Source organism: Capricornis sumatraensis, chromosome 17, assembly GCF_032405125.1.
Source record: "Capricornis sumatraensis isolate serow.1 chromosome 17, serow.2, whole genome shotgun sequence".
NCBI classification, from domain to species: Eukaryota; Metazoa; Chordata; class Mammalia; order Artiodactyla; family Bovidae; genus Capricornis; species Capricornis sumatraensis.
In genome coordinates this window covers 69,209,880-69,233,120 of record NC_091085.1, presented here as the reverse complement: position 1 = coordinate 69,233,120, position 23,241 = coordinate 69,209,880, and the positions used below count along the sequence as shown (strand labels likewise).

Genomic DNA, 23,241 nt, shown 5'->3' with positions numbered 1-23,241 from the left:
CCAAAGTAAGGTCTTGCCTAAGACCACACATGACTACCGTTTTCAGTTTCTTTCCATTTCAATACCATTTTTTTCTTCTTTTAGACAATAACAAAGAGTCACATATTAGATGCTTTTCAAGGATGCCAAAAATTCATCCTCTAGAATGAAGAAAGTCTGATGCCACTACCAGTGGGTATTACTCATGAGAGGGAATGCCTGCTTACATGAGACGCGTAGAAAGCTGCTCCTTGACATTTAGAAGGCGCACACCCACTAGATAGGGGCCATGTCTAATTCTGTTTGAACAAACTTTAAAAGTAGAGCACAATAACAGTTTTATTGTCATCCTTTTAATCACTGTCAAAACGTAATCCCTCAATATCAATGGCCAGCAACTCTGGCAGCACAGGCTTTTAACTGAAAGAGAGAAAAGGACAAACGTCAGCCTGCTTTTGTTTCTGGAGGAGGGCCTTTACTCCATGTCAGATCCCTACTGCTCATTAAGTAAAAAATATTTCATAAGTCAGAGAAAAGGATTTTACATTTTTAAATGTCCTGCTGCTGCTGCTGCTGCTGCTAAGTTGCTTCAGTCGTATTCAACTCTGTGAGACCCCATAGATGGCAGCCCACCAGGCTCCTCCGTCCCTGGGATTCTCCAGGCAAGAACACTGGAGCGGGTTGCCATTTCCTTCTCCAAAGCACGAAAGTGAAAAGTGAAAGTGAAGTCGCTCAGTCGCGTCCGACTCCTAGCGACCCCATGGACTGCAGCTTACCAGGCTCCTCTGTCCATGGGACTTTTCAGGCAAGAATACTGGAGTGGGGTGCCACTGCCTTCTCCATTTAAATGTCCTATGAGGACCCATACCAGAAAACAAGCCCTCTGCTAAGTCACTTCAGTCGTGTCTGACTCTGTGTGACCCGAGAGGGCAGCCCACCAGGCTCCCCCATCCCTGGGATTCTCCAGGCAAGAACACTGGAGTGGGTTGCCATTTCCTTCTCCAATGCAGGAAAGTGAAAAGTGAAAGTGAAGTCGCTCAGTCGTGCCCGACCCTCAGCGACCCCATGGACTGCAGCCTTCCAGGCTCCTCCGTCCATGGGATTTTCCAGGCAAGAGTACTGGAGTGGGGTGCCACTGCCTTCTCCGAAACAAGCCCTGGATATCCCCAATACACTGGACTCACAATCAGAGCTTTTGATTCACGCAGAGTTTTTTTTTTTTTTTAAACCAAAATGACACAATCCTCTGTGTTCACTTGATGGCCTGGTGCTTTGCACTAACTCCAACATGGATCAAACACTTGCTTTCTATGCTTTTAATTGAGGATACAGAGATGAATAAGACTCAACTCTGTGGAAAAGCTGTCTTCCAAATTCAGGCTCTGAAAAGTTTTTCTTCTCTACCAATTGCAGTATTGTGCAACCTCAAGCAAAACTTCGCAATGCTTTGTGCCTCAGTTTCCTCACTTGCAAAATTAGGATAAACCCGAACCCGGGTCTCCCGCACTGCAGGCAGACGCTTTATCGTCTGAGCCACCAGGGAAGCCAGGACAAAGTGTAGCTCTCCTAATCGGTGGTCACTTCCTACCAGCATAAAACAAAATTATCGGGTTTAAACGTAAAAGAGGGCAGGTCTCAACAGCCTAAGAAAATGCGGCAGAGACTGATGGTGAGAAGGACAGCCCAAATTGAGGCAGAAAATCTAGGCGCTCTCTTTCACCCATGGATGTGGTATGGTGATCACAGAGAAACCTCAAAGGTCTCAGCGGTTAATGGGGTGAGGACATGGACCTGAAGAATTACTATCCAGCTAAACTGAGGAACTGCATTGTCTACAAGAACATGTCTATCCTGGAACAGGCTTCCCTGTTCCCTCAGGGTTGAAAACACCGTGAGCACTGCAGATTTCCCAGAATTTGAAATGTTTACGCTTTCAAAAGATTACATGGAGGTACCTGGAAGAGAAACTGAGAACCTTTTCATAATAAACAGGAAGGCTGAGGGGGAAGACAGATACTTTGAATGACATTCTACTTAAATTTTAATTTAGGTCAGTGATAGGAATGGGCTGGGCTAAGTAAACACTAGGAGTCCTTCACAGAAGACCAGTGGTGTCCCACAGACACACTCAGGATTCCCTCAGAAAATAACTGTCATGGCTAATCCTAATAAAGAAAATTCTAGTATTTTTCATGCTTCTTATTTCTTTTGGTCATATGACCCACCAGGGGATTCATCTAGACCTTAAGAAAGGTTGGAATGTTCCAATGTTACTGTTTGGAGCTGGAGAAGGATTAAGGAAAATCTGCTTTCCTAATTTGGTGGTCTGCAGATGGTGACTGCAGCCATGAAATTAAAAGACGCTTACTCCTTGTAAGAAAAGTTATGACCAACCTAGATAGTATATTCAAAAGCAGAGACATTACTTTGCCGACTAAGGTCCGTCTAGTCAAGGCTATGGTTTTTCCTGTGGTCATGTATGGATATGAGAGTTGGACTGTGAAGATGGCTGAGCGCTGAAGAATTGATGCGTTTGAACTGTGGTGTTGGAGAAGACTCTTGAGAGTCCCTTGGAGATCCAACCAGTCCATTCTGAAGGAGATCAACCCTGGGATTTCTTTGGAAGGAATGATGCTAAAGCTGAAGCTCCGGTACTTTGGACACCTCATGCGAAGAGTTGACTCATTGGAAAAGACTCTGATGCTGGGAGGGATTGGGGGCAGGAGGAGAAGGGGACGACCGAGGATGAGATGTCAGGATGGCATCACGGACTCGATGAACGTGAGTCTGAGTGAACTCCGGGAGTTGGTGATGGACAGGGAGGCCTGGCGTGCTGCAATTCATGGGGCAGCAAAGAGTCGGACACAACTGAGCGACTGAACTGAACTGAAATGAATTGGTGGTCACTTCCCACCAACATAAAAACAAAATTATCAGTCTTCCCGAGTAGCTCAGTGAAGAATTGCCTGCCAATGTAGGAGACATGGGTTCGATCCCTGGTCTGGAAAGACCCCCATGCCGCAGAGCAACTAAGCCTGGGCATGGCTAGCCTGCCTGCCTACAGCCCGTGCTCCGCAGCAAGAGAAGCCAGCACAAGGCGAAGCTCAAGCACTGCAACTAGCGAACAGCCCCCACTCTGCAACTAAAGAAAGCCTGCACAGAAATGAAGACCCAACACAGACAAGAAATAAAATTATTTTTAAAATTATCAATCAAACTATGTCTTTTCCTTTTTTCTCTGTACATGCCCCTATGATTCTGCTTATGGCATGCTCCCTTTTTTGGAATATCTTTCCTTGAAAATTTTCCCCTGATAAATTCTTAACCTTAATGACCCAGTTCAAAGGTGATCCTTACATCACTTTCATAATCTCCTAAGTTAAAATGACTACATTATTTGCAGTCCTGTAATAATGCTCTTTTGAGTATTACATACTCTTTTCTGTTTGCTTACTACATAGTCTGTTTATTTGTTTAAATATGTGTTTTCTTTCTTACACTGTGAAGGACTTAAGGATAAGAATTGTATCTCATATTCATCTTTGTTTGCCTACAAACATACACAGCATAGTAGGTACTCAAATGTTTACTGTATGAGATAAAATCTGAATACCTTAAGTGTGTACTTTTTGAGATGGTCAAGCTAAGGTTGGAGGAAATACAAGTGGGATTAAGCTAAATCCCAGAAGTGTCCCTTTAGCACATTCCCAGCAGGATCACCAGGTAATTAATGAGATAATTCCCTTTGATTTAAATAGTCCATCCTCAGGAAAGGGCACTCTTTCCCCATAGGTCATCACCATGACTCAGGCGGATTTACTTCCTCTTTGATGTAAATTACCCGTGACTGATCTGAGGATTTGCTGGCTGGTGCTTCTACCTATACCTTCAGTCTGCCTGTGTGTGTGGAATCTAATACTCAGAACCCACAACTTCTTCCCCGTGCCTTCTATAAACCTCACAAAAGTCCTTTCTTTTATAAAGTTAGTATTGATTGATAGGAAATAGGTTCAAATTAAGTCCTTTGCGGAGCTTGTCATTAAGTAGGCACTCCCAAGAGAACATTTGGGGGCTTCCCAAGTGGCACAGTGGTAAAAAACCTGCCTGCCAATGCAGGAGACACAAGAAATGTGGGTTCAGACACAACCAAGCACACACGCACACTTGGGCTTCATATTAAAATTTATTTCTTCATCCTGAAGAGAAGCTCATGTTCTGTTAGTTTGCACTGAATGCAACAAACTAAACCTGAAGAAAAGGAAGATAATGAGCATTTACTAAGCACTTTCCATGTCCGAGCACCGCTCCAGGTAATATACATTCTATCTTAACAACGCTATGGGATATATCCTGTTAACTCATTTACAGAATGAAGAAAGTGAAGCTAAATGAGATTATGTTATATAGTTGGACACTTGATTAGTAAATGACTGAGCTAGTATTCAAATGCAAGTCTGATGTGAAAGTTAATAAAAATGTCACTCTATAGCCACACCCACAGGAAAAGACCTCTCAGACCGACCTGGGGTTAGGCTTACCCCTCCACATGTCCAGCTAGATCACTGATTGCATCTCAAACTCAACGGGCATAAAAACTGAACCCCTGATTCTAGGGCCTCCACCAAACATGCTTCTCCTGTGTCTCCCCTTTCTCAGCAGATGGCAACTCCATTCTTAGGAGTTTTAGCTCCACACAAAGGCATTAGCCCACACTCCTCCTTTTTTCACTTCTACCCACATCCAATCCATGTACAAATCCTGTGGGCTGTACCTCTGAAGTTTACCTCAGAGGGTTGTTATGAGCATGAATGAGCTGATGTTTTTTAAAGCATTGTTAGAACAGTGCTCAGCATAAACATCATGAGTACTTATGGAGCAAAAGAAATACCCAGCATCCTACCGTTACTCTTTGTCCCCACTCTACCACTCTAGGTTTGGCCAGCATCATTGCCCACCTGGACTACTGCCTGCAGGAAGTCATCACCTAAGCGGTCTCCCTGCTTCCAGCCTTGTCCTCCTAGAGCCTACTCTCCAAGCAGCAATCTTTTAAAAACCCAAGTCACATTATGTCACTGCTTAAAAGCATCTAGAAGTTTTCCATCTTACTCAGAATAAAATGTAACAAAGTCCTTACCATGGCTTATAAGACTCTACCTTCTTCACGGATCACATCCTTGTGGCGAAGGGGCTTGTGTAACTCAATGAGTCATGCTGTGCAGGGCCACCCAAGACGGACGGGTCATAGAGAAGAGTTCTGACAAAATGTGGTCCACTGGAGGAGGGAATGGCAACCCTCTTGAGTATTCTTGCCACAAGAACCCCATGAACAGCATGAAAAAGCAAAAAGATATGACACTGGAAAATGAGCCCCCCAGTCAGAAGGTGTCCAACATGCTACTGGGAAGAGGGGAGGGCAATTAGTAATCACTCCAGCAAGAATGAAGAGGCTGGGCCAGAGCAGGAACTTCTTTCTTGAGGCTCAGCTGTGGATGTGTCTGGTGGTGAAAGTAAAGGTGGATGCTGTAAAAAACAATATTGTAAAGGAACCTGGAATGTTAGGTCAACAAATTAAGGTAAATTGGGTGGGATCAAGCAGGAGATGGCAACAGGGAACCCTGCATCTTAGGGATTAATGAACTAAAATGGACGGGAATGGGCAAATTTAATTCCAATGACCATTATATCTACTACTGTGGGCAAGAACCTTTTAGAAGGAATGGTGTAGCCCTCATAGTCAACAAGAGGATGAAATGCAGTACTTGGCTGCAATCTCAAAAAGAAAAAAAGAAAAGAATGATCTCAGTTCATTTCCAAGGCAAACCATTCAACATCATAGCAATCCAAGTCTAAGCCCCAATCACTAATGCCGAAGAAGCTGAACGGTTGGTTCTATGAAGACCTAAAACAACTTCTAGAACTAACACACACACACACACACACACACACAAAGATGCCCTTTTCACATAGGGGACTGGTGCAAAAGTAGGATATCAAGAGATAACTGGAGTAACAGGAAAGTTTGGTCTTAGACTACAAAATGAAGCAGAGCAAAGGCTAACAGAGTTTTGCTAAGAGAACACACTGGTCACAGCAAACACTCTCTTCTGACAACACAAGACACAACTTTACACATGGACATCACCATATGGTCAATACTGAAATCAGGTTGATCCTTTTTGCAGCCGAAGATTGAGAAGCTCTAGACAATCAGCAAAATAAGACTGGGAGCTGACTGTGGCTCAGATCATGAACTCCTTATTGCCAAATTCAGACTTAAATTGAAGAAAGTAGACCAATAGACCATTCAGATATGACCTAAATCAAATCCCTTCTAGATTTAAGGGACTAGATCTGATAGACAGAGTACCTGATGAACTATGGACAGAGGTTTGTGACATTGTACAGGAGACAGGGATAAAGACCATCCCCAAGAAAAAGAAATGCAAAAAAGCAAAATGGCTGTCTGAGGAGGCCTTGCAAATAGCTGTGAACATAAGAGAAGCGAAAGCAAAGGAGAAAAGGAAAGATATACCCATTTGAATGCAGAGTTCCAAAGAATAGCAAGGACAGATAAGAGAGCCTTCCTCAGTTATCAGTGCAAAGAAATAGAGGAAAAAAAATAGAATGGAGATCTCTTCAAGAAAATTAGAGATACCAAGGGAACATTTCATGCAAAGATGGGCTCAATAAAGGACAGAAATGATATGGACCTAACAGAAGCAGAAGATATTAAGAAGAGGTGGCAAGAATACATGGAAGAACTGTACAAAAAAGATTTTCATGACCCAGATAATCACTCACCTAGAGCCAGACATCCTGGAGAATGAAGTCAAGTGGGTCTTAGGAAGCATCACTATGAACAAATCTAGTGGAGGTGATGGAATTCCAGTTGAGCTATTTCAAATCCTAAAAGATGATGCTGTCAAAGTGCTGCACTCAATATGCCAGCAAATTTGGAAAACTCAGCAGTGGCCACAGGACTGGAAAAGGTCAGTTTTCATTCCAATCCCTAAGAAAGGCAATGCCAAAGAATGCTCAAACTACTGCACAATTGCACTTATCTCACACGTTAGTAAAGTAATGCTCAAAATTCTCCAAGTCAGGCTTCAACAGTACATGAACCGTGAACTTCCAGATGTTCAAGCTGGTTTTAGAAAAGGCAGAGGAACCAGAGATCAAATTGCCAACATCTGCTGGATCATCGAAAAAGCAAGAGCGTTCCAGAAAAACATCTACTTCTGGTTTATTGACTATGCCAAAGCCTTTGACTGTGTGGATCACAATAAACTGTGGAAAATTCTGAAAGAGATGGGAATACCAGACCACCTGACCTGCCTCTTGAGAAATCTGTATGTAGGTCAGGAAGCAACAGTTAGAACTGGACATGGAACAACAGACTAGTTCCAAATAGGAAAAGGAGTACATCAAGGCTATATATTGTCACCCTGCTTATTTAACTTATATGCAGAGAACATCATGAGAAACACCGAGCTGGAAGAAACACAAGCTGGGATCAAGATTGCCGGGAGAAATATCAATAACCTCAGATATGCAGATGATACCACCCTTATGGCAGAAAGTGAAGAGGAACTAAAAACCCTCTTGATGAAAGTGAAAGAGGAGAGTGAAAAAGTTGGCTTAAAGCTCAACATTCAGAAAACTGAGATCATGGCATCTGGCCCCATCACTTCATGGGAAATAGATGAGGAAACAGTGTCAGACTTTATTTTGGGGGGCTCCAAAATCACTGCAGATGGTGACTGCAGCCATGAAATTAAAAGGTGCTTACTCTCTGGCAGGAAAGTTATGACCAACCTAGACAGCATATTAAAAAGTAGAGACATTACTTTGCCAACAAAGGTCCGTCTAGTCAAGGCTATGGTTTTTCCAGTGGTCATGTATGGATGTGAGAGTTGAACGATAAAGATAGCTGAGCACCAAAGAATTGATGCTTTTGACCTGTGGTGTTGGAGAAGAGTCTTAAGAGTCCCTTGAACTTCAAGGAGATCCAACCAGTCCATCCTAAAGGTGATCAGTCCAGAGTGTTCATTGGAAGGACTGATGGTGAAGCTGAAACTCCAATACTTTGGCCACCTGATGTGAAGAGCTGACTCATTTGAAAAGACCCTAATGCTGGGAAAAACTGAAGGCGGGAGAAGAAGGGGACAAAAGAGGATGAGATGGTTGGATGGCATCATCAACTCAATGGACGTGAGTTGGGGTAAACTCCAAGAGTTGGTGATGGACAGGAAGGCCTGGCATGCTGCAGTCCATGGGGTCACAGAGAGTCGGACACGACTGAGCAACTGAACCAAACTGAACTAATCTGTGTGGGAGATCCTCTGTAACAGTACCCAGGAAAAGTGCTCTTGAGTGACCATGTAGGGTGTTTCTTCTCATTTGTCATTACAAACAATGCTGCAAAGTATATCCTTGACTTGCTTGAGAAATTCCCAGAAACGGAACTACCCAGCAAGGAATGATTACAATTTAAATACAGTTGTTGCTATAATTATCCTCCAGACAGGTTTCATCACTTTATGCCCTACCCCTCATCCTCTCTGAGTTTCCTCACACCCTCAGAAATACAGTTAGTCAGATTAACTTTTTTTAGCCTTTGTAATCCAGTAGGTGAAAAATAGTATTAATTTGCATTTCTCCTCTTAGGAATGAGCTTGAGTATCTTTTCTTGTATAAATTCAGGTGTTCTTCCTCTGCTACAAACTAACTGTTCACATCTTTTGCTCATTTTTCTATTGGATTGGTTGTTAGTTTCTTTTAAATTGATTTACTTACATCAAAGCTGTCAACCTTTGCTCTGTCATATGTGGTGCAAATACTTTCTGTCAATCCTCATTTATCTCTTCACTTAATCTATACCTTGTTTTTCAACTTTATTGTAATTTAATTGACAGGTAACATTGTGTAAATTTAAGGTAAACAGCATGTTGATTTGATATCCTTATATAAAGCAAAATGACTACCACCTTAACATTAACTAACACCTCTGTCCATGATGCTGGGAAAGACTGAAGGTAAGAGGAGAAGGGAGCAGCAGAGGATGAGTTGGTTAGATAGTATCATCATCTCAATGGACATGAATGTAAGCAAACTCTGGGAGATACAGTGGAGGTGACAAATAGGTTCCAGGGATTAGATCTGGTAGACAGAGTGCCTGAAGATCTATGGACTGAGGTTCATACTCTATAGTAGGCAGTGACCAAAACCATCTCCATGAAAAAGAAATTCAAGAAGGGAAAATGGTTGTTTGAGAAGGCTTTACAAATAGCTGAGGAAAGAATAGAAGTGAAAGGCAAGGGAGAAGGGGAAAGATATACACATCTGAATGCAGAGTTAAAGAGAATAGCAAGGAGAGATAAGAAGGCCTTCCTCAATGAACAACACAAAGAAATAGAGGAAAACAATAGAACGGCAAAGACTAGAGATCTCTTTAATAAAATTGGAGCCCTCAAGGGAACATTTCACACAAGGATGAACATGCTAAAGGACAAACAGTAAGGACTGAACAGAAGCAGAAGAGAACAAGAGGTGGAAAGAATACACAGATATACAAAATATACAAGAATACAAAAATGGTCTTAATGACTCGGATAACCATGATGGTATGGTCACTCACCTAGAGCTAGACATCCTGGAGAATGAAGTCAAGTGGGCCTTAGGAAGCATCACTACAAACAAAGCTAGTGGAGGTGATGGAATTCCAGATGAGCTGTTTAAAATCCTAAAAGATGACACTGTTAAAGTGCTGCATTCAATATGTCAGCAAATTTGGAAAACTCGGCAGTGGCCAGAGGACTGGAAAAGGTCAGTTTTCTTTCCAATCCCCCAAAAAGGCAATGCCAAAAAATGTTCAAACTACCATACAATTGTGCTCATTTCACATGCTATTAAGGTTATGCTCAAAATCCTTTAAGCTAAGCTTCAGCAGTATGTGAACCAGAACTTCCAGATGTTCAAGCTGGGTTTAGAAAAGGCAGAAGAACCAGAGATCAAATTGCCAATATTCATTGGATCATACAGAAAGGAAGAGAATTCCAGGAAAACATCTACTGCTTCATTGACTATGCTAAAGCCTTTGACTGTGCGGATCCCAACAAACTGTGGAAAAAGAGATTGAAGAGATGAGAATATTCTTAAAGAGATGAGAATATTGTCTCCTGAGAAACCAATATGTGGGTCAAGAAGCAACAGTTGGAACCTAACATGAATCAACTGTCTGGTTTAAAATAGGGAAAGGAGTACCTCAAGGCTGTACACCTTGCTTATTTAACTTCTATGCAGAGTACATCATGTGAAACACTGGGCTGGATGAATTACAAGCTGGAATCAAGGCTACCGGGAGAAGTATCAACAACCTCATATATGCAAATAATACCATCCTAATGACAGGAAGTGAAGAGGAACTAAAGAGATTCTCAATGAGGGGCAATGAAGAGAGTGAAAAGCTAACTTAAAACTTAACATTCAAAAAACTAAGATCATGCTATCCAGTCCCATCACTTCATGGCAAACAGATGAGGAAAAAGTGAAAACAGTAACAGACTGTATTTTCTTGGGCTCCAAAGTCACTGTGGACAGTGACTGCAGCCATGAAATTAAAAGACACTTGCTCCTTGGAAGGAAAGCTATGACAAACCTAGACAGTGTATAAAAAAGCAGAGACATCACTTTGCCGATAAAGGTCCACATAGCCAAAGCTATAGATTTTCTCGTCATCATGTACAGATGTGAGAGGTGGACCATAAAGAAGGCTGAGTGGCAAAGAATTGATACTTTTGAACTGTGGTGCTGGAGAAGACTCTTGAGAGTCCCTTGGACAATAAGGAGATCAAACCAGTCAACTGTAAAGGCAATTAACCCTGAATATTCAATGGAAGGACTGATGCTGAAGCTAAAGTGCCAGTACTTTGGCCACCTGATGCAAAGAGCAGAGTCACTGGAATAGACCCTGATGCTGGGAAAGAGTGAAGGCAAAAGGGGAAGGGGCAGCAGAGGAGACGATTAGATAGCATCACCGACTCCAATGGACATGAATCTGAGCAAACCTGGGGAGACAGTGAAGGATGGGGGGCTGTTGTGCTACAGTCCATGAGGTCACAAAGAGCTGGACATGATTAAGCAACCAAACACAGCAACAACATAAGACTCTATGAGATTCCTTTCCCCACCTGCCCTCTGCTCTTTCACCCCCCGTATTACAGGATGAGTTGTTTTCAGCAGGAAAATATTAAGAATTTTAAATCTTTCATTTGAGTAAAATTGATGCAATATGAGTCAAGTCTCTTTTACCCTTATACATAATTACTTACCAGTAGTCACAAACGATCAATAGTCACAAAAATATTTATAAATGAGATATAAAAGCCTTCTCCTGCCTCAGATTCATGTTATTGGTTATGCCCATTTTGCAAAAACTATTCAAATGGAATTCAAGCATAACTACATTCCCTTATGGGAAAAAATCCACAGCAAGATTTTTTTAAAAAATATTTCCTACTAAACGTCAAACACAGAAACGTGGAAGAGCAGGGTTTAGATTTTGGAGACAGCAGCTAAGTGGTCAGGTAATCTCCCATTGGACATTCCACCAGTAAATTTGGACATTTGTTGATGAAAATACATCTCACATCTTGCCTAAGATTATATATCATCTGATGGTTGCCATGGAAATAGCAGTAATGCTAACAAGGATTAGCCCCATAGGGTTTTACCACTGGGTACAGGATTATTTTCTGTGAAGTCCCTGGGGAAGCAATACAGATACTACGTGGGGATAAAAAACTGGTGAAATTTAAGTAGTGAAGCCCAAACCCTCCCTCCAAATTAGAGCCAATCCATTCCCTACCCGGATAATACCTACAGCTTCATCACCTAAGTTCTGAGCCTCTTTGATCCTACATTCTCCACAGTCTTTCCTAACAAACCTCAGCTCTCAACTCTCAGTCTGTCTTTTGATTCACATTCTTTAATGGCCTACATACCATAATTTACTTATCTAATGATAGTGTTTCGCCTGGTTTCCCAGATGCAAACTGAATCAACAGTTCCTGAATGCGTGCTCTCCACCAGGCAAGGTACTGTCACGTGAATGACTTCCTTAAGTCCTTATAATAATACCTGTTAGGCACGTATCATTAACCCACTATTTAGATGAGGAAACCAAACTCTGGAGAGGTTAAGTGATTTCCCCAGTACAAGTTTATTTCCTCAAAACAATCATTACTGTTTGACTATAGGCTCCTCAAGGAAAGGGAGGCTTGCCTCTTGCCCCTTCTCCAAGGGCTTGGCTCACAACAGGCAATCAGTTGGCCAAAAGTGACTTAAAGAAAATCAACAGATTAAAAAAGAAAATCAACAGAGAAAAAAATAAATAAAAAGGACTACCCTGGATATAAACAAGTAGAGAGGCAGACACTGTTGGGGCTCCTGTTTGTTTTTTAAGAAATCAAACATACTGAAAGATTTCTAATAATGTCCATTTACTATTTTGAAAAAAATAAAAGATCTTATATAAAGCTATATTCTATGAACATACTGTTTGGTCTTGATCACTTGCGAGATATATTGCAAGACATTTTTTATTACTAATAGTGTAATAAGGTTAATATGTCATTTCTTCAAAAAAATTTCAATAGTAAATTCAAAATGTTCACATATTTTCACGACTAGGAAAAAAAAAGCTATTAGAGCTAGAGCTTGTCCTCGGGACTAATTAAACATGTGTCTTGGTGGACAAAAGGTTAAGAAGCAAAGAGCACTGGGGCAGGGATCGGCTGCCGCTGGACTCCTTTCCTAGCTGGATGAACATAAGCAACTCAGGTGAGCAATCTGGCCTCCGTCTCCTCAGGCCTTCCAGCACAGGGACGAGCTAACTCTGCCCACGGCCAAACTGTCCTCCAGGGACAATGAGGTGTTACTTTGTGTTCTGAGTTGGCATCTGGTCTATTTTCTTGTGTCTCCAAGATGGTGAGAGAGCAAGAGGAGCTTACTGCTTCTGGAAACTGCCGAGGGTGTTGGCTTCATGAAAATGGAACCCATAAGCTTTAAAGTTGACTCAGTGTTCTCCTCTGAGAAAAACAGAAGGTCAGAGGATGAGCCTCTTTCAAAAACTTCAGATTAAGAAAAACAGAAATTTATTATGGAAAGTTGGCTACAAAAAATGTCTATGATTTTAAACAAAGAAAGTTGTTCCAAGTGAGTGTCTACTTCTCAGGAACAGTTAAGATATCAAAAGCATATCTCACTTTCTCAGCCATTAAATACATAATAAAACCCCATTTCCTACTTCTCCAATGTGTTGGAAAATCGATGAGTTAATGTTTGCTAAAGCTTTCAGGTATAAGGTGCTATCTCACAGCTAAGCACTATTCCATTTAAACTTGTTTCTGTTTCTTTTCTGTCATCTCCCATGCTATCTAGGAAGGAATGATGGAGATGATTAACTAACCGCAGTCTAATAAGCCTGAAAATTCTTCAGAGCAGGGAAACTTAAAAATATAGAAATGAAAATTAGGGCCCATTCAGACAGAGGCTCATTTAAATGTCGGAATAATTATTCCAAACCGAAAACAATCCAAATAACCTGTCACCTGAGAGATCCCAGATGGAGGAGAAAGTGCTATAAAAATTAAAATGATCATAATCACTAACACATCTAACATATGAAGGAAGAGCAAAAATCCAAAATGGCAGTAATTCCACATAACATCGTAATCCAATACTATTCCAACACACTTACTAAACATCCTCCACAGGAAAGGTAAGATGTTAGGCACTGATTAGGATGCAGCTACATTCAAGGAAGGACATGAAACAGGCAAATGAACAAACACATTTCACATTTGCTAAAGCAAAAATAGCAACATAGAAGCACATATATTAAAACATTCAATTGACAGAACTTAAGTTCTGGAAAGTGAACCCTCAAAAAAAGCATACTGAATCAATGTATTTATACATTTGGTCATGGATAATTACAATTTCTATACAATGAGATGCAACAGTTCTAAGTTTCCTTCCAATCAGCCATAATTACTACATAAACTCACACGAGTGGGTATTAGGAAGCATGACAGAAGTACACTTCTAGATGGACCTAGAGAGTATCATACTAAGTGAAGAAAGCCGGAGAAAGACAAATGTTATATGATATCACTTCTATGCAGAATCTAAATAACAGTTCAAATGAACTTATTTATTTATAAAACAGAATGGACTCACAGACAGAGAGAACCAATTTATGGTTACCAAAGGGGAAGCAGAGAATGGGGGAGGGGGGATAAATTAGAAAGAAGAAAAAGGAAAAATACATTACCAGATTAACTTGAGGAAAAAAACAAGTCTGATGTTCACAATACAAGGAACTGGTTATATTCCTGATTCTATAGTTTGCTGCCAACTGAAAAAAGTGTAGCTAGTTTATACTGTAGAATTAAACTAGAATAAAAGCTAGTAAATTCATAAAAGTCCTGAAATCATCTTCCACGATTACACTTTCTGATCCATTAATTTTACTTCTAGGAATCTATCTTTAAGAATAATCAGAGAAGCCATCAAAGCTTTACGTACCAAGCAATTCCCTATGGGTATATCCTATAGGAATATGTGTTTCTGTCCACAAGAACGGATATCCAAGATTGCTTATAACAGCATTATTTGTTAACAGCTAAAACCCATAAACAACAATCAACCAGAAAAATAAGTATGTTATATATTCACAAAGCAGAATGCAATACACCAAAGCAAGTGAATTACCTAAGATACATGTATCAATACAAATGAACTATAACAAAATGTTAAGCAAAAGAAGTTAGACACAAAATAATTTATGCTATATGATTCCATTGGTGGAAAATCCCCAAACAGGCAAAACAAAACAGGATTATTTATGGATTCACACTTAGCAAGTAAAACTCACAAGAAAGCAAAGGTAAGGAACGATCACCACCAAAGTCTGGGGAATGGTTGCTCTGTACGGAGGGTGGGGTGTACTTATGCTGGGGCTTGTAAGACCTAAAGCATGGAGCTCAGTTAAGCCAGGCTGATTCCTGATCACCAGCAATGATGAGATAATAAATGAAAAGTTTGCTGACCCCTGAGTCCTTTCAAAGAAATTGGCATGTGAAGCCAAATTCTAGTTTGGGAGTTTCATGGATGTCCTTATATGCCAACTAGAGTCACATGTCGTGGTCTCTCTAGGGATCAATTGCCCAGAACCAGAAACTTCTGTTCCAGCCCAGCATTCCCACTCCAGGGAAGGAGACCCACCACAAGGCTGTGGCTCTCAAACCCCTCTGTGTTTAGTTAACTCTAGTATCATAACTTTATGCCTTGATTGTATTTCACATGTTCCCAAACCTGTACTCATTAAAAGACAATTCTTGGTTTGTCAGGCAATCTTATTCATTATGTTTAAAGTCTTCCTAATCTCATTTTTAGAGATAAAATACAATTTATGTTAGTTTAAAAGTAATATTGGTTCATTTTCCAACATCACAACACTAGGTTATATGAACCAAAACCATATGGCCAAAGGAAACCACAGGAAACATTTGAAAATTTAGTTGGTGATATGCTATTTTCGTCAAAATGCTCAGTGACCACAAAGGATGAGAAACTGTGTTTCAGTATTTGGTAGTGTGGAAAGCAGAATCTTTCAAAAGTCAATGCCTGACTGTTTATAACAGCCAAGACACGGAAGCAACCTAAATGTCCATCAACAGAGAAATAAAGAAGATGTGGTACATACATACAATGGACTATTACACAGACATTAGAAAGAATGAAATAATGTCATCTGCAGCAACACGAATGGACCTAGAGACTGTCATACTGAGTGAAGTCAGACCGAGAAGCAGAAACAACACATGACATCCCTTACACACAGAATCTAAAAAGTCATGACACAAACGAACTTAACTTACACAACAGAAACAGACTCACAGACCTAGAGAACAAACTTCTGGCTGCCAAGGGTAAGGATGGGGGGAAGGGATAGTTAGGGAGTTTGGGATGGACATGTACACACTGCTATATTCAAAATGGTTAACCAACAAGGTCCTACTGTATAGCACAAGGAACTTTGCTCAATGTTATGAGGCAGGCTGGATGGGAGGGGAGTTTGGGGGAGAATGGATACATGTACGTGGATGGTTGAGTCCCTCTGCTATCCACCTGAAACTTTCACAACATTGTTAATTGACTATACTCCATACAAATAAAAATTTAATAAAGAAAAAGTCAATGCCTGAAAACTCCACAGATTACATGTCATGTCAAAAGTGAGACAACAAAAGTGAATAACAGGGGATCTCACATTATCATCATAAGTGCACATCTTCTAGCAAAAAATGTTTGATTTGAATCCAGCAAGCTGCAATACATAACCTCCAGTTAGTAGGATATGCCAGGGAATAGAAGAATGATTTAAATGTCATTATGAGGAAGCAACCAGACACATTCAGAGGCTGAATATTTTCTACAGGACAACTGGCCCAGTTTCTTCAACATGTCAGTGGAAAAGAGGAACTGCACTAGAATAAATAACACTTAAGGGACCAGACATATTAGAACAAACATAATGCACGATCCTGGATTGGATCCTGATTTGCAAACCAAGAGTAAAAGAACATCTTTGGAGATTAATTGGGAAAATCTGAATATGAGCTTGAAGATAAAGAAAAGTTACTGCAGTAAAAAGGCATAGGTCATTAATTTAAAAAGGAGGTTACAAAACAATACATGCAGCATTTGATTTGGTTTAAAAAAGTATAGATGAATTTACATATACCTAGGAAAAGGTTCCTAAAGATTTACACTAAGCTATTACAATGGTGCTCTCTGGAAGGTGGACATGTGATGTTTTTATTTTTTCATTATTCCACTTGTCTCTATTTTCTAATTTTCTTCAGGTTACATGCACTGCTTTTGTAATAATTAAAAAATAAGTTAAATAAGAGCTGCCAATGGCCAGGGGAATTCCCTGGTCCAGTGGTTAAGAATCTGCCTGCCAACGCAGGGAACATGGGTTCAGTCCCTGGTCCAGGAAGACTCCATGCCTACTGAGCCCACACGCCCTAGAGCCCATCCTCTGCAACAAGAGAAGCCACCACAGGAAGCCTGCGCACTGCAACTAAAGAAAGCCTGCACACAGCAGCAGTCACAAAAATAAATAAATCTTTAGGAAAAAAAACTGTCAACGGCCAGGAAGAACTCCAAGAAGACAGAGGAGTAAGACCTGAGCTCACCTCCTTTTATAAGCACACTAAAATCACAACTATTCAGAGAGAACCTATTGATGAGAAAAAGACCTGAACCTTCCAGAAAAGACCTTTCACAGCTAAAGGTAAGAAGGAACCACAAGAAGGTGAGTAGGAGGGGCAGAGTGGGAATATAGCTGAGACCCAAACCGTCGAGCGGGTGACCACAAACGGGAGAGTAACTACAGTTTCAGAGGCTCTCCCCAAGAGCGAGGGGTCTGAGCCCCACGTCAGGCTCTCCAGCCTGGGGGTCCTGCCCCAGGAAGATGAGTCCCCAGGATGTTTGGCTTTGAAGGTCAGTGGGGTTTACTTTTAGGGGACCCAGAGGGCTGTGGGAAATAGAGGCTCCAGTCTTAAAAGGTGCACATAGAATCCCACCTGCTCCAGGACCCAAGGCAGATGCAGCAATTTGAAAGGAGCCTGAGCCAGACGCACCTGCTGCACTTGTGGAGTCCCCCAAGAGGCAGGGGGCCACTGCAGCTCACAGTGGGGACAGACACTGGTGGCAGCCATTTTGGGAGCTTGTTCTACCCCATGGACACTGGTACTGGCAAGAATCATTCTGTCAAAAGACTAACGGATAAAGATGATGTGACAGATACACACGTGCACACAGCAATACCACTCAGTCATAAAAAAGAATGAAATTTCCCCATTTGCAACAACATAAATGAACCTGGAGGGTATTATTCGCAAGTGAAGAGAGTGATAGGGCATTAATCTCTAAAACATACAAACAGCTCATGCAAATCTAAGTTTAAAAACCTAACAACCCAATAAAAAAATGGGCAGAAGATCCAAATAGACATTTCTCCAAAGAAGACAGACAGCCAAAAAGCACATGAAAAGAAGCTCAACATCGCTAATTATCAAATCAATGCAAATCAAAACTACAGTGAGGTAGTACAAGGTAGTACCAGAGGTATCACCTTACACTGGTCAGAAAGGTCATCATCAGAAACTCAAACAATAAATGCTGGAGAGAATGTACAGGAAAGGAAACCCTCCTACACTGTTGGTGGGAATGTAATTGGTGCAGTCACTCTGGAGAACACTATGGAAATATAAGGAATCCAAATTGGAAAAGAAGTAAAGCTGTCACTGTTTGTAGATGACATGATACTGTACATAGAAATTCTAAAGATGCCACCAGAGAACTACTAGAGCTAATCACTGAATTTAGTAAAGTCACAGGATACAAAATTAATACACAGAAATCTCTTGCATTGCTATGCAGTTAAAAAAAAAAAGATCAGAAAGAGAAATTAAGAAAACATTTACTACTGCAACAACAACAACAAAATACCTAGGAATAAACCTCAAGTCTCTTTTAATCTTTTTTCGTTTTTTTTTTTCCTCATGCTGGTTTTTTTTTTTTTTTTTAAACTTTATTTATTTTTTAAGTATTTATTTATTTGGCTCTGCTGGGCATTCGGGTTCTTCAATCTTTAGTTGCAGGATATGGGATCTAGTTCCCTGACCAGGGATCAAACCCAGGCCCCCTGCATTGGGAGTGCAGAGTCTTAGCCACTGGACCACCAGGGAAGTCCCTATTTTTTATTTTATCTTTAATTTTGGGGTATAGTTGATTTACAATGTTGTGTTCATTTCAGGTATACGGCAAAGTTTATCAGTTTGGATTTGTCTAATCACTTCCTTATAAAATCAATTAACTTGCTCCTCTAAAATAGGGTTGGCAAATTTTCCTTAAAGGTCCAGACAGGAAATAGTTTAGGCTTTGTGGGCCACTTACTACCTCTGTCATATACTCTTTTTTGCTTCCTGGTTTATTTCTGTCTTGTTCTAACAGTTCTTTAAAAATGCAATACCTCTGTTGTAAAGTTATGTTTTTCCCCTTGAAATAACCAAATAATCTGTGGGGTGATATTTCCAGTTCTCCATCTACCTTTCACCTAATAATTGCCTGGATCAGATATTTTATTAGGAGTTGAAATGGTGATTCACTAATTATATCATTACTTCTCCAAATACTAGCTGGCATTCTTACATAAAAAAAGAGCATACCCTCTTTACCTAGAGTTATTCAGTTACCTTAAAACAGTTGCTACTAGAAAAATGGTCAGTTATTTCCTTCTATCAGTATTTCAAGTAAGCAGCTGATATTAGAGTAATTTTTAAGATGGTCAATTGTGGGATGGGGGAAGCTTCTCTTTTCTGAGGACTCATGGATTTTTACATATTCATGCGAATAAATCAACTGCAGCCATTATTCTCCCTGATGCTCTGTCGCAACTTCAGCCAGTGCAGGTCCTTTCAAACTGCCTTCAGTGTCCTTTGACACAACTCCATTTGCTTGTTTGATTTAAACTGAAGTACACATATAATTGGGGCTTCCCTGGTGGCTCAGAGGATGAAGCGTCTGCCTGCAATGCAGGAGACCTGGGTTCAATCCCTGGGTTGGGAAGATCCCCTGGAGAAGGAAATAGCAACCCACTCCAGTATTCTCGCCTGGAGAATCCCATGGACAGAGGAGCCTGGCAGGCTACAGTCCACGGGGTCACAAAGAGTCGGACACGACTGAGTGACTTCACTTCACACATATAATTATTCCATTAGATTCTGCAAAGCTTTCTTGTTTCTAGCACAAAATGATTTCTCAGGCTTACCCTGTTGAGTTCCTACTCCAGACTTGGAATTTCTCTTTTTCTCCAAGAAGCCCTGGTTCCTTCTAGTGGGGAATGATATAGGAAGTAAAATCTGTGCATTAGGGGTACTCATTACTACTAGCATTTGATTAATTTAGGTTCTTCTGCAGAAAGAGCTAGGAAAAAAAATACATGATGAACTTCACTTGTCTTGTATCTTCTGATTTATGTTTATCTGTCTGTCCTCATGTCTGATTTTTCCGATACTAACTCCTTGCCTGATTCTTCTTCACAGCAGTCCTCATACCCATTCTCTTGCTCATCTCACGCATGCTGTAACTGTTAAAGCCATCTCCTGCTAAATACTGAAGTGCTACTGTTTTTGTCCCTGCATTATATGACATTGCATGACTCTGACCATGAATCACATTAAGCAAAAATGAAGGGATATTGCCATTAAAGTAATGTGTAGCAACATTTATTTGCTGAGCACTAATTTTAGAATGCCACATCTGTCTTAATTATTTACCTGAGAAAACAGATCGATTTATAAAACCAAATTTTGTTTTCTATATCATCATCAAATTTTATAGACTTCTGAGCTTTAAGGGCACTGTGATTGGCACCAGAGATATAAACGAGTCAAAGACAGTCTTTAGCATGAGTTGTATCAACACATACAACTGCTCTTTAATAAGCCAGGAAGTATCCTAACAATCTTGTAAGGTGTATAGTATGATTCTAGCTGTGTTTTTAATAATCCCTATTTTTTGTCCACATGAGAAAAATGTGCAGTTGCAAACCCTGAATCTCAGTCAACACAGCTAGTAATCAACAGAAACAAAGTAAACCCAGACTCATCTAGTACCAAACCGTGAATCCACCTCACTATGCCACGTTGTCTCCTAGAAGGGGTGATGACGGATAAAACACACCCTAACTGCAGCATGGCTTAGTTTTTGCTTTCATTCCACACCACCTTTCAGACACTGACTGTACCACTGAGGTGGCAGAAAGTGCTTATCTGAGAGGTTCCTCCAGCGGCTTTGTGTCATTCTAACAGGGTATCCCAGAGACTCTATTCTGCTTAATGCCTTTACTGATGAAGGAATTAAGAAACTTGTAACACTGGCTGCTGATAATCAAGTAGGCAAGAACAGCTGTTACCAATCCTAGTTTCATATCAGAAATAGTAATTCTCATCCTTGGTTACACATTATAATCACCTGCTTAAAAAAAAAAAACAAAAACTCATGACGCGCAAGTCACATCCCAGAGCAGCTAAATAAGAATCTCTGGGGGGTGAGACCCAAGAATCAGAATTCAGTGCAAAAGCTGCCTGGGTGATCCTTACGTGCAATCAGGGATGAGAATTAGCTTTAGCATACAAGAATAGCATTCACTAAGCGACTTTGATAAATGGAGGGTAGGAGTGAGAAGGTTCCAATCCAAAAAAGATGAGACCAAACGAAATGGATAGACAACAAACAGCATTTTGAAGTCAGCAAGGAATAAGCATGAAAAGCAGTGTTTCTAAGAATTTACAGTCTCCATTCAAAGGCACTTTGATTAAAGGAGAGATTGCTATTTCTCTAGCCTGGTTCAGGAAAGTTAGAATTCTCACCTGTAAGGCTCCAAAGCCTATGCTCTACAAGTCACACGATCCCCAGCAGTAACAGCTGTCACTAATTGAGTACCTGTTATGAGCCAAATGTTTTAGTTTCTAAACAACTTTATGAAATAGGTCTCTATTTTACAGAAGATGGATAAAAAAAGATAGCTTACATTTATTACTAAACAAGTCATCTGGACCAGTAACACCCAACTGTGATCCTGGGGGCACCGAATTGCTATTCCAGTGCACACAAAGCACTGCCTATAGACAAAATACCTCATGTCATTAAATGCTGTTGTGATAAGAGAATATATATATATCCTTCTAGAAGTATCACTAATTCTGTGTCATTTTTACTCTTTTTAGCGACCTGCAGATACTAAAATAAACTCTACTATCATGTGAGAGCATACAATTTTAAAAAATATTAAGAAGGGGTCTCCTGTGTTGAAACTGGAACTCTCAGGCACTGCTTGTGGGAATATAAAATTATACACGCCTCTTTGAAAAGCAGTTTGGCAGTTACTTAAAAAGTTACACAGAGATATATCATAGTAATTCCACTCAAGAGAAATGAAACAAACATCCACACAAAGACTTATACATGAATCAAATTCATGATCAAAGCAGCACTATTCATAATGGTTGAAAACTAGAAACAATACAAAGATCTATCAACTGATGAACCAATAAACAAAATATAGTATAATCATACAATTGAATACTATTCAGCAGTAAAAAGGAACTAACTACTGATATGTGGTACAATGATAGTGAACCTCACAGACATTATGCTAAAGAGCCAGACACAAAAACTACCTGCTGTCTGATTCTATTTATACAAAATATCCAGGAAAGGTTATCAGGACAGATCAAAAGCAGATTAGTGTTTGCCTGAGGCTGAGGAGGGGAATGGGAGTGGGGGTGGTAACCAACTGCAAAAGGTCAGGAGAAAACTTTTGCGGGGGCAGGGGTATAGACATGTCCTAAAACCAGATCACAGTGATGGTGGCACAATTCTGTAAATCTGCTAAAAATAACTGAAGTTTACACTTACAATGAGTGAATTTTACACTGTAAATTATACATCAACGAAAGTGAAAGTCACTCAGTCGTATCCAACTCTTTGCGAGAGTTGGATATACAGTCCATGAAATTCTCCAGGCCAGAATACTGGCATGGGTAGCCTTTCCCTTTCCCATGGTATCTTCCTAACCCTGGAATCAGAACCCAGGTCTCCTGCATTGCAGGCGGATTCTTTACCACTGAGCCACTAGGGAAACCCAAGAACACTGGAGTGGGCAGCCTCTCCCTTCTCCAGCGAATCTTTCTGACCCAGGAATCGAACAAGGGTCTCCAGCACTGCAGGCGAATTCTTTGCCAACTGAGCTATCAGGGAAGCCCTATATCTCAAAAAGGTTATTCAAAAATATCGTAGAAGGTCACTGGATTAGAGTTGTAAAAGAGGAGGGTCATCATACTGAAAGACTGGGAACCAGCGATATAGACAATAGCGAAGGAATTCAGCAAGAGTGAGGGTGCGTAAACAAAGTAAAACAAATTCTCTGGGTAAAAATTTTTAGTAAGAGTTATATTTACTATACACTTGAACCACAGAACTAAGTAGTATATGCCTATTTGACTTGTGAATGTTGTCTTATACTCATTCTATTTCATCAAGGTGCTCGGCCTCCTGCAGGAGATGCCCTGAACACACAGCCCTCGACTCAACAGAATCAAGGACATGAATGAACTGGAACAG

At 40.5% G+C, this 23,241-nt stretch overlaps 1 protein-coding gene and 1 non-coding gene across 3 annotated transcripts in view; both read right to left on the bottom strand.

Annotated features, from left to right (window-relative positions):
* BICDL1 (BICD family like cargo adaptor 1) overlaps positions 1 to 23,241 on the bottom strand; it is an 83,561-nt gene that overhangs the window by 42,095 nt on the left and 18,225 nt on the right. The window lies entirely within an intron of this gene.
* On the bottom strand, positions 18,731 to 18,803 carry TRNAG-CCC (transfer RNA glycine (anticodon CCC)). Its single transcript has one exon. It is a non-coding gene; the product is annotated as a tRNA-Gly (tRNA).